This window comes from Myotis myotis, unplaced genomic scaffold (genome assembly GCF_014108235.1).
Source record: "Myotis myotis isolate mMyoMyo1 unplaced genomic scaffold, mMyoMyo1.p scaffold_m19_p_6, whole genome shotgun sequence".
NCBI lineage: Eukaryota > Metazoa > Chordata > Mammalia > Chiroptera > Vespertilionidae > Myotis > Myotis myotis.
This window is the reverse complement of record NW_023416368.1, coordinates 39,518,017-39,530,757: the sequence shown is the minus strand read 5'-3', so window position 1 is coordinate 39,530,757 and position 12,741 is coordinate 39,518,017. Positions and strand designations below refer to the sequence as shown.

Genomic DNA, 12,741 nt, shown 5'->3' with positions numbered 1-12,741 from the left:
AATTCACCTGAGTCTCAATTTGCTCATCTGTAAAGTAAGGGAAATAATAGAATCTCATAGTTATTTTAAAGCATCAAATGAAATACTACATATGAAGCACTTAGTTCCTAGTACACAATATTTGCTTAATTTTTAACCAGTTGTAAAATGGGAATACTATAGTATCCCTCTCACACAGTTCTTATGAGAATTAATAAATTATTATATGTAAAGTACATACAGTTAGCACTCAGTAAATGTTAACATGATTGGTAATTAACCATAAACTAATTCAGAGCTGACTGACTGATAATGAATTCTCAATTAAAAGACCAAAAAATTGGAAGACGAATTCTGAATATTTATTCACCAAGCTACAAAAATGCCTAAAAGTTTTTTGTTGTTGTTATTTCCTTGGTTTTGTTTGTTTGTTTGTTTTTTGCAAATGTTTCTTTGACCCAAATATCTGAAGCCAAAAGGAACAATGTGGCCAGGCTCGGTCGACTCTGGTGAGCTTTTGGAACACGCTGGGTAGCTGCACTTTTTATTCAAATCACCAAGCTCGTGTTCAACCATGTTATTAAGCCTGGTTTCTAAACCAGAACAATATTCCCTCTTTAGCTATGTTTCCTAGAACGAAGAAAAATAACATTTTCCTTTTACAGGTTCCATATTACTGTGTTTATTGAGCTGCCAGATATATTTTGAACCAAGTTCTTCACCTTTGCAATTCTGCACTAGTAGTAGGCATTCGGGACCCAGGGCAAGTGTTCAGTGCGGTCTAGTCTAAATGTCGGGCAAATTGGGAGTGGTTTCTCTTTTATTCTTTTTTTTCTCTTTTTAATCCTCATGCAAAATTTTCATTGATTTTTTTTTTTTTAGAGAGAGTATATGGAGGGAGGCGGGAGAGAGAGAAACGTCAATGTGAGAGAGACACATTGATTGGTGGCCTCCTGCTTGTGCCTGACTCGGGCCAGGGACCAAACCTGCAACCAAAGTACGTGCCTTTGACCGGGAATTGAACCCAAGGTCCGAGTTCCAGAGCCTGATGCTCTAACCACTGGGAGAACTGGCCAGGGCTCGCTCCTATTCTGCTGCATCCTATTCTCCTTCCCAGGGTCCAGATCCTGCAAGTCCGGACTTGCCTCTGAAGGGCCGCCCCAGGCTGGGCCGTGTGATCTAGGGATTCCCCTACTGAGCCTGAAACTGAAACTCCACAAACTCTCATCCTGATTTCTTTCCACATTCATTTTCCATCGCCTTCCTGGCACACGTCCTCTCTAGCAAACTTCCCATCCATCAAGCGTCTCCAAGATGGGGCCCGCGCTCCCCCAGCCCTGGCCTTGCTGTTCCGTGGCTGGGGCAGGGTTGTGCGCTCTCTCCTGAAAACCGCCTTGTTTCAGAGGCTCCATGGCCTCAGGGAGGATTCGAATTATTAAAACAGAAATGCAAAAACAAAGAAAGAATTATCGTTCAGCTTTTGTGTTTCAAAAACAGATTTTTTGAAAACCACAGATGAAACAATAGTTAGGGAAGAAAAAAAAATCAGGGCTTTTGAGAGAGAGAAAAAAAAATAAATTTTTTTTAGATCCAAAAAGTTAGTTTTACGTATCAATATAAAAATTCCCCCAAATGAAGTTGAGCAGAAACCATACCTTGTGAAGTAAGTGGTAGGAGCCAGCCAGGCGGAGACCAGGAACACAGGCCTGGGAGCACAGGGAAGCAGCGAGGAAGGGGGTGTGGGTCGGGGAAGGGCAGGCCCTGCTGCCTGGAGGGGTGAAACCCTGGGAGCAGCTGAAGAGAATCTACTGGGAAGTGTCAGCATCAGGCTCAGTGGATGCTTCTCTGTTCGGTGTTCCCAGAACCTCTCTGTCCGCCAGCCCTGCTTCCTCAGGAACTGTCCCATCCTGCTCCGTGGCCGCGGTCACACAGGATCCACCTCTGGCCTGGCCGGGGTTCGAGGGCGATCAGTGTGCTGCGAGGGGCAGCGGTGCCTCGTGGGGAATGGCTTGACCCAGCAATTTGCTTTAAAAACTTACCAAGCAAAATTATCATTGCCAAAGTCTACGGGGTAAAAATTTGGTCAGTTGCTGGGCTCTGGCCTCTGGTTAGACATAAACCTCTGGACACAGACGTGACCATGTTGACCCCATGAGAAAGCTCTTACGAGGAAAGGGTGGCATCAGCCTGCATGGAGGACGGAGAAGATGGACGTGCTGGCATTTGGGTCCCTGCCTCTAGTTGGTTTCTCCCAGGGCTGGGTTTCAGCCTTCAGCCCTCACCCATGCACCCTGTGACCTTTCCACCTACGCTGGTTCAATCTTACCTCCCGCTCCCTGCTGTGACCAAGGATAACTAACACCTTTACCTCCCAAGTGCTTCTGGCTACCCAGTCCTAAAGGCCCTGCTTCTGAAACACCCCTGGCTCTGTGTCCTCCCTTCCCTGTCCACTGATCCCTGGTTTCTCTGGGCCATGCGAATACCCCCAATCAATCCTGCATCTACAGCCTAAACCCCAGTCTGTCTCCTTTAAAAGTCATTTTTTTCTGAACTATTATTGAGCATGCCACGCTCTTCCTCCAGCGCTGGGAGATGCACTGTCTGAGGAATAAAGGAGAATTTTCTACGGGCGGTTCACGTGCCTCCTCAGCCTTCGCCTGCCCGCCTCGCACTTCTCACTTGACAGCTGAGAGGACCCACCCACAACCTCTTCGCGTGTGGCCGTGCCGTGTCATTGCTCCCGCTGCTGGCTTCACATCAGTCCTCCCAGCCTTCCCAGGTCTTTTCTATAAAAACCTTGCTATCCTGCAAAGCCCACACTAAATGACACTATTTCCATGAGACTGCTGCTTTCCCCAAGCAAAATGACATCTCTACCATCGAATGCCTAATTTATGGTGTTTATTCAACTCTATTATGTACTATGATTGTTTGTGTGCATAATTTATTTCTTCCACTAGCCTAGTATGGTCCTGGAGGACCAGTTCTTACTTAACTTGATGAACCCTGAAGTCAGGAGCTACTACGTAAAGGGCATTCAGAACACATCTATTGAAGATAAATAAATCAAGAAATAATGTTCTCTGTTAGACTGGGGCAAAGGAGTGTGTGTGTGTGTGTGTGTGTGTGTGTGTGTGTGTGTAGAAAGAGAAAAAGAGACAGAAAGAAAGACATATTTGAAGAACTGCATTAACTTCCACACCACAAATTAATTCAAGATGCATACAATTTGGCCAGTGATGCCAATTTTGCCTTGCTATGTTTGTTTGTCTCTATGACAAAACTGATTAATACTTTTTTATTTTAGTTCCTATTCTATTTAATTTTCTTCCAAGTTCCTATGTGTTTTATTTTTATTAAGTGTTACAATTTTATCATTTAATTTCAACATTAAAAATAATCTAAAGCATAACTTTTTGGCTTATTACATGTGGTTCTTAACAATGTAAGTATAATAAAGGCAAATTGTGCTCTTAGTCAAAGTCAATAAAATATTCCAAACCAAGTGTTTTCTATTAGCTTCGCCCACTGCACACTCAGTTTAATATTGCAAGTGATGACGAGAAATGCAGGGATTTATATAACATATGCAGTACTTACTTTTCCAAAAATTCTTTCCATTTCTCTCCTGTCACATAGTTCAGGGTATTTGGATCCTTTAAATGAGAATTAAGAGGAGTAAGAGCGATATTCTGGAAAAACTTTAGTATTATTAAAAATAATTGCCCACATTGCTGGGAGGAGGGAGGGTGGGAGGAGATGGAGGGGGTTATAGGAGGTAAAATAAATAAAAAAATTTTGCTTAAAATATATAAATAGCATGCATCTTTCCTCTTTATTCAAATATTAACAGTGATTTTTCAAGAGAAAAAAACCTTTTGCATAACAAAAATATTAAGCAGGTCATCATGGGTTACTAACAGACATTGTGACTATCAGCACGAACAACATCCATATGGGAAATGTATGCACATTTCATTTTGTTGAGGTGTGTCCTTTGAAAGTCTTGATCTCATTTCCTGTTTGAGTGCCTCCCTCTTAAATGTCCACCCAGAGCAGGCAGCCAAGTAACAGCAAGAAACCAGAAAGCAGGTAGAATCATTGGGAAGAGGTGCACTGTGATTATCATGCTGCCAATCTTAGGAATACTCGCTCTAAATTAGAGGAACAGGAAGCTATAAAGAAAAGTAGTTTAAAAGAATCTGAGCTGTGCTATAATGCTCACATTGTAGGGGACAAAACCTTTCCCCCTTCGGTCTCCAGCGGGGCCTGAGAATTAAGTTGACATAAAATGGATTCACAGCAGAAAAAGACAGATTTTTGCATGCACATGGAGCCTTCCCAGGAAAATGAGGACCCAAAGAAGTGGCTGGGCCCAAGTGTTTATATATCAGGTTGAACAAAGAGAGGCAATTGTGGGAAAGTAGCTAAAATGCCTGGGGAGACTAAGGCAAATTGAGTTATTGTAACAGGTCTGTTTGTCCAGATTTCTCTTGGCCTCAGCTCCCGTCTCTGGTGGTGAGAGGGTCCCTTTCCTCCTGGGACAGGAGGGCATCTATCCCGGGGGGAGTTGTATCTCCTGCTTTCAGGAAGAGGAGGGGAGTCAGAGCACCCTTCTGGCATCTACTGTTTTTAGTGCCTTAAGCTCCAAGTACTCCTTATGCCCAAGTGGCATATTTATGGGGGAGGCATATTCTGCCACTCTTCAGTCTCAATGTGGATTATAAGGGAGGTTCACCTTGATGGGTTTTTTAAAAAATATATTTTGTTGATTTTTTACAGAGAGGAAGGGAGAGGGATAGAGAGTTAGAAACATCGATGAGAGAGAAACATCGATCAGCTGCCTCCTGCACACTCTCCACTGGGGACGTGCCTGCAACCAAGGCACATGCCCTTGACCGGAATCGAACTTGGGACCCTTGAGTCCACAGGCCGACGCTCCATCCACTGAGCCAAACCGGTTAGGGCTTGATGGATTTTTAAAGACGACCAACTTCAGGACAAAAGGACCTTTAGAGGAAGGGACTTAGTGTAGAATGTGAAGCCTTCTCTCATGGTGTTGGCTCTTCCATGCTGGTCTCCTCGAGATGAGCAAAAGCAGAGTCGAGATAAACTAAGGACCAATAACCAACAGTGGACGAGGTCTGTTCTGGTTAGTGTTCTCTGACCCGAGAACCCCTCATAACTATCTACCCCTGGAACAGGAACTGCATTTAACCCTCAAATCCTTTTTTTCTTTCTAATGCAGGATGTTTTTTTAATGGGTTTACTTCTCTCTTTCTTATTTTAACTTAGGCTAATAATAGAAAATTAAGTTATGATAGCGTAGTAAACACCAAAGCAACAGTCAGGGGGAACAACACGGGAATCAGCTAGATCCCCCGCCTGGTGTGAAACATTTTCTGATAAACCAGAAAAAATATTAATAAGCACGCAGATTACTGGAAGCGGACTGCACTTCAGGTTTTGGCTTTTCCTCTTGGCGTGTTTAATATACACAATGTGTGCTTGCTGTAGTATTGTCTAAGCAGGACCCCTGGGAAGGGGACACGGGCCAAACACAGACCAGACACCCGTGTCCATAGCCATCTGACAATTTGTTTTGTTTTCTTTGTCTTCTTTTCCCAACGGAGACTGTTGTCCGTAAGCGCTAAGAGAATAACTCATTTTTCATGACCACTGACCTTTTTCTCTTAGATGACTCGGGAACAACTTGAAACCTGAAGTCTAAGAAGAGATTTCTGAGGGGCGAACAGCACGTCACGGAATTTCACTTCGTGGCCCTTTTGACAACAACAATAAAAACAGCTGGTAATCACAAAACGCTGGGGGAGAAAAACTACTTTTTAGAAGATGAGATCGCTACACTGTGTTTTCTAATCTTTCTTAACACACCAGCCTCGATCTAAAGCAACAATTTCCAATGTAGAGTATTTTGTTAGTTTTACTGAAAGGCAAAATAAGAAATGCTTAACATTTTCAACCTAACTGAACAACATCATAATTCCAAGGTAGCCGTTTTATTATTTAGAAAACAGTGCAATCCTATCTACTAGACAGAGTTTCCGACATGGAACCCAGAAGAAAGTACTTGTTTATCCTTGTAACTTGGCAACAAGAAAAAAAAAAATGAGCTGGGAAATAGTATATCTGAGAAAGTGTTCATTTGGTGACAGTTTTGTTTTGTTAACTTGGGAGAAGAGATAGCACAAAACTTAAGCTGGAGAAGAACAGGTTGGCTCGATGGCTCTGAAGCTGGAACTGGCGTCGGTAGCGGCCCCAGTAGCAGCCTCATGGAACTGCCGCTTGTTTCCAACATTTAAAATTGCTTTACGTCTGTGTTCCCTTAAACTATTTATATTACAACTTCATCAAAGTCAAGAATCTTCTGAGCTTGAACAGCGTCTATTTCTTTTTATTCTTTCTTTTTTATTTTACTTTCCATTTTCCTCCCTAAATGCTTTAAGGAACTTCTTGTCATAGTTGCTATAGAAGTGAGGGGGGTGTGGGGAAATGCAGATTTCTCCTTTTCTCTTTTTTGTTGATAATGGGTACTGAATACTACTTTGAATTGTCTTTGAATTGTCTGTGCATAGATAAAACAGTCTCACTCGGATTAGAAACTATCATATAGAAAGAGTCTAAAAGATTAATTTGTGCTTTAGAGAAAAAAATCCCAAACACTGAAATTTGAAGCGTTGCTAATACGGAGAAGAATCAGAAAATCCCTTCACTCCACACATCAGAAATACTGTGAATAGGAGGAGAAGTCAGCACCTGCTTGAGGTTAGAAAGATGAAAATGATGGCATTTTGTTTTGTTTTGGTGATTTTCCTGCATATTTATTTTCAAAAATTGGTGGAAAAACTGAACAGAGAATTGAAGTAGAAATTACAAGGAAAGAGAAGCTGAAAGTGTCACTGGACAAGTTGACAGCATAATGTGCTGTCATTTAAACAATTCAGCATCCTGGTATTATATTTTGGAAAAATCTCTTAACTAGAGTGTTAACACTCGCACTTCTTCCCTGATGGACGCAAGCACTTGCACCCGTTGCTCGTCAGCTCAGATTGCGTCTCCGTGCATATGAACGCACTACAGTGTTCTCCTCTGAGTCAGACACTGGAGCAAGCTACCAACGCATTTGTGTAGAAACTTTTGGCAAGCTCATTGTTTAGATATATTTTGTTCTTCCCCATTAATCATTCAATCAGGGCTCTAAAATATTTTGCAAATCTATAAACAGGAAACCCTGTGTGCAATGCCTTCTTGTCTGTGTCTTCTTGTAATATTATACTTAAAAAGTTATCCCTTGTAGTTAGGGAGCTAAATAAGCATCAGATTCCAGAAGTAAAAAAAAAAAATAATTAAAAATTAAAAGGCTGGAATACAGGATTAACTCATTGGGCTGAAATACGAAGGAACTCAGGCCAACACGGGCTCATTTCTGTCCCACGGTCTTTCGTAATTTCTAATCTTTTGGCATCACACAGAGACAAACATGCGGTAAAGGACCCACTGGAGAAGGTAAGAGGAAGCGCTTCCTCTGTGTACCTGTGCTATGTATAGGCCACACCGTTATCTGCACCACACCATCCTCAGTAGACGCACTGTCCAACGTGCCCGGGCATGCTTGGGACACTGGATTTGGTCCCAGCCAAGCTCCCCATGGACTCCTGACAGCTCAGCGGTGAGAGGGTGGAAACTGTCAATGAAATTACAGATATCTCACTTCATACAGATACACAGAAGCTGTTATTGTATCTATGTTGATGAGCACTACACCCTATCATTTCTGCATCCTCACCGCATGCCCACATACGGGGTCATTATCCTATATTATAAAAGGCTAATATGCAAATCGACTGAACAGCAGAATGACCAGTCACTATGACATGCACTGACACTCAATGCAAAAGCTGCCCCCTGGTGGTCAGTGTGCTCCCATAGGGGGAGCACTGCTCACCAGAAGCAGGACTCATGGCTGGCGAGTGCAGTGGCGGTGGCGGGAGCCTCTTCCGCCCTTGCGACAGTGCTGAAGATGTCTGACTGTCGGCTTGGGAGCGGGCCTAAGTCATCAGTCGGACATCCCCTGGGGGCTCCCAGACTGCAAGAGGGTGCAGGCTCGGCTGAGGGACCCCCCTCCCTCGAGTGCCTGAATTTCGTGCACCAGGCCTCTAGTATCTAAATCAGGGGTGGGCAAACTTTTTGACTCGAGGGCCACAATGGGTTCTTAAACTGGACCAGAGGGCCAGAACAAAAGCATGGATGGAGTGTTTGTGTGAACTAATATAAATTCAAAGTAAACATCATTACATAAAAGGGTACGGTCTCTTTTTTTTTTTTTTTTTAGTTTTATTCATTTCAAACAGGCTGTAGTTTGCCCACAGCTGATCTAAATAAACCCCACTAAACTAGGAATAGTTGTGTTTGTTAATTCAGCCACCATCTACTGGGTTCCTGAGAGGGAAAGATGCTCTTGAGATTTTATAATTGCTTATTCTTAGTAATTATAAGTGCTGCCTCTAAGCCCATGGTGTCGTTCTAAATGATAACCCATTGCCATAAAAGAGTGAATGTTGTCAGAACTAGAAATCTTAGGATACAAGGAACACAGCTCTTCACATAATGCCTGGTCCAAAGCTGAAATGCCACAGAGAGCTCAGTTATCTGTGTCCCTCATTACTAACACAGTGAATGCCTAGTATGACATCCAGTATGTGTGTGTACAGCAGTCATACTATTTTACATGTGCTGGTATAGAGGAGTATAGTGTACTTTTCTAAAAAATGTAGTAAAGGAATATAAGAATGGCATTATAATGTAGAGATTGTGAGCAGTGAAGGGCTGTGACCTTGACTTTGCCCTTTGGCATTGCTTTCAATCTGGACAGCTCTGAAATTTGGGGGAATGCAGTGTTGCAACGGCTATCATATAAGGCTCATTATATAAATATGCTATGCTGCTTGCTATAGACTGTTTGTCTCTCTCCAAATTCACATGCTGAAATCCTAACCTGCAATGTGATGTTATTAGGAAGTCAGGCCTTTAGGAGAGGATGAGGTCACGAGGGTGAAGCCCTCACGAATGGCATTGGTGCCCTTGTACAAGAGACCAGGGAGATGTACCTTGTCCCTCCTGTCATGTGAAGACCTAGGGAGAAGACAGCAGGCTCAGTGGGAAGCTCTCTTGGGATATTGGATCTGTCGGCCTTGGTCTTGATCTTCCCAGCCTCCTGACCTGTGAGAAATAAGTTTCTGTTGTTTATATGCCACCCAGTCTATTACGTTATGGCAGCCTGAATGAAGACATGCTGGTATCGTGTCACTGAGATGAAAAAGGTACAAGAGTGTCCTGGCCAAGAGAACCAGGGAGTGCAGGCCCGAGTTCTAATGCTGACCCGGCAATGAGATGGCAGTGGGGCCCATCTACAGACACAGCTGGGAGCCAGGTGCTGGCCGTGGCTGGAGGACAGGGAGTCCTGGCACTCGGTCTTGGGGAGTGCCCCAGGGACTGAGGTGGACATTCGCCTGCAGTCAGAGCTATACAGACTAGCCAACCAAAGAGCACCAGCGTGAACCCTAAATACCTCCGTAACCGCAGGAAGGGGGGCTGTAGGCTCTGTAGATTTAAAAACACACACACACATGGTTTCTGACAAAACTTCTGCTAATAAGAGTTAGGGAGAGCAGTCTCTGATATTTGTTTAATGTTTTATACCCCTTTGCAGTTTATAGCTACTTTTTTTTTTTTGGTGGTAAATTACAAAAGCAGTACTTTATGACAACACTATAAATGATATTAACATGCTAATATAGAAAGTAAAAAGTCCAGTTTCACTGTCCAGTGACTGACTGACTGCTGCTTAGCCCCCCATGTATTCCCTACACGACAGGGAGGCATCGTGACCTAGCAGTTGAGAAGGCAGATTTCAGAGTCAAATCTCAGCGGTCACTAGCTGTGTGACTGGGGGATGTGGAGCCAACCTCCAGGCCTCAGAACCCTATGTGTACAGTGGGGCTAATGACCTACCCCATATTATTGATATTGGATAATTAATAACAGCACACCGAGAACACTTAGCACAGTGCTATTTGTTGATTATCAATTACAACATGTATAAGTAGGTATTGACATATATGAACCCGATGTAATGTGTCTGCATGTGTAGCTTTGTCTTTACACAGTTAGAAGCACAGTACACATACTTGGGTGATACGATTTGTGGGCTGAATCTTTGAGACGTGTCTTCCTCGTTGGCCTGTCTGATTGTTCCCTCTACATCCTGTGGATTTTTCCCAAGCTTGTCCTCCACATCACAGATTACTTGCACCTTTGTCAATTTTGCTCCTTGCTGTTTCAGATGAATTCACTATTTCTTTAATGATGTTATTGTTTTTAGTGAATTTAAATGCATATGACATCAACCCCAAAAGGAACTCAAGGGACAGAGTGACAACCTCCCCACATCCCTGTCTACCTTGTCCCCAGTCCCACCTAGAAGCTGTCACTCCTGCCATTTTCTTGTGGTCCTTCCAGAGGTGTGTGTGTATAAACAAGTTAACACAAATACACAGTTTTACATGAATGGTCGTATTCTCTCCCACACCTTCTTTATAAAACATCTTGGAGAGTTTGCATTGTTATTACATAAAGATCTACCTCATTCGAGTTAATAGCTGCATATTCTAATGCATGAACTGTCATAATTTATGTAGCTGGTCTCCAATTAATAGGCATTTATGTCATTTCCAATATTTTACTATCACAAACAATGCTGCAATCAATGATCTCATGCACATGTCCCTTTACACACATAGAATTTTATACACATATGACACAAAGGATAAAGTCCTCCTATAGTAATTTTAATAGAGATTGCCAATTGTAGCCCATAAAAACTGAACAGTATTATTTTTGTCTTAAAAAAACAACTATCTACATGTAACTTAATTAATCTATAATTAAGATAATTCATTCACACTTAATATCTCCTTTTCATTATCTACATTTACTCTAACTGCCTTTTCCCTATACTCCCTTCACTGAGCTATGAAATATTTGTAGACTTTTCACTATGAACATACTCTTTGTCTTAGAGGATAACCCTTTCCCAATCTACTACCTGAACTTTCACCCTGATTGTCTCCTTCCAAGATGAATTTTTCACAAGTCTTTCGCATGGGATGTCCTGTCCTTTTCTTTTTAAAAGTTTTTCTTCAGCTTCTTTTCTTTCCCCAAAGCTGTTCTTCTGAATAACAGAATTAGCCGCAAATTGGTGGGGACATTTTCCCTTACTTCTTGCTCTATTTAGCAGAGGATTATTTGAATCCTTCCTTCTGGACGTGACTTTGAAGGCTGGGGGCTGGCAGTCTGTGTTCTTGGATTTGCCTGTTGGTTGTGGGCAAAACAGCCGTTTTTCTTCTCTGTGTCATTAGGCTGTGGGCACCGTCAAGGCACCAGCTCTGTGGGGACAACATGGGAGCACTGGTCTATCCCCTACAGGAGACCCTGTGGGAACACACCTTCATTAGTGAGATTATCAGTCCTAATTGACTTTGGTCCCTCACTTCCACCTTCTCCTTCCTTCTCCTAGACACTGAACGAGGGAGGAAAGTGAAATTTCTGCTTAGGCCCCGAACTAGCCAGTGTAAGGAAGAGAGTTCCCTATTGGACTTCTTACCATCCCCAACCCCCAACCCCCATCCCACCAAACCACAAGGCAGTTTCAAAACCTTGCCCATCCTTTAATAATATTTACCCCATTCTTTGCTGCTATTTCATTCTCAGTGTTTTTGGCAAGACATGGAAATTTATTTTGTTCCAAACAATACAAGCTTAAACTTAATGAGTAAAATATTAGTTAAGCTGAAGGAAAATAAAATTTCCCCATCCAATATTTGGCCTGCTTATCAATTAGGTAATTTGATTACAAAAGTCTTAAAAAGCAACAGATGAATTCAGCACTTTTTATTCTAAAATGAAATACATCAGATGTTAGGATCCTGTTCTTTTATTTTATTGAATTTTATTTATATTCAACTTACCCCACTATTATCAATAATGATGATGATGATGATGGCAAACATATATAGCACTATGTTCCAAGAATTTCTAAGGACTTACATGTGCTAACTCGCTGGAAGCCTGACACACAATGGCTATGCTATACATAAAGCAGACATGGCTCACAAATCTCCACTAGCGCTTCCTAGCTGCCAGTAAAAGAATGGAAAGATGCTCGGTTACCTCACAATAACTATAAGATAAAAATAAGCCAATTTCTCAGGAGGAGCCCAGAAAAATCTTTGTTTCTGTGAGCCACGCTTAGTTACATAAAAGCAATTTTAGAAGAGGCCAACATGATAGAGACTTTTCTGCAACCTGACTTGATCCAGGTATGAAAGACCATTTTGAGGAAGATAACCCATTAGGAAATCCTCTACAAATATGGTTTTCTAAACTGAGATTTTATAACCTTGAAGCAACACAGAATTCAAAGATATACTCTGCTAGATAATGAACAGGCAGACATCCCATGTTATTGTGTGAGGATAGAATCACAAACTTCAACAATCAGCCAGCCAAAGAATTTATGTCCTGCTGAGCAAGTATGAGAAGCCGCACCCAGACATATATGCCTGTTCACGGTGGTGGGATTAAGGAGTGATTCTTTAAACACTCTTGTGGTAGACTGTATTATTGGTTTCAATTCTTCATCCCTTATAACTTGGAGCTTGACCTGTGACTCAGCAGTTTCTC

General features: G+C 42.3%; 1 protein-coding gene across 1 annotated transcript in view; it reads right to left on the bottom strand.

The window, feature by feature from the left end:
* The window catches only part of BBS12 (Bardet-Biedl syndrome 12), a 50,434-nt gene that overhangs the window by 15,145 nt on the left and 22,548 nt on the right, over positions 1-12,741 (bottom strand). The window contains exons 2-5 of the transcript XR_004968458.1: positions 9,108-9,219; positions 7,534-7,684; positions 5,664-5,762; positions 3,580-3,635 (exon numbers count right to left, since the gene is read on the bottom strand). The gene's annotated coding sequence lies outside the window, so the exon portion shown is untranslated. The remainder of the gene's footprint in view (positions 1-3,579; positions 3,636-5,663; positions 5,763-7,533; positions 7,685-9,107; positions 9,220-12,741) is intronic.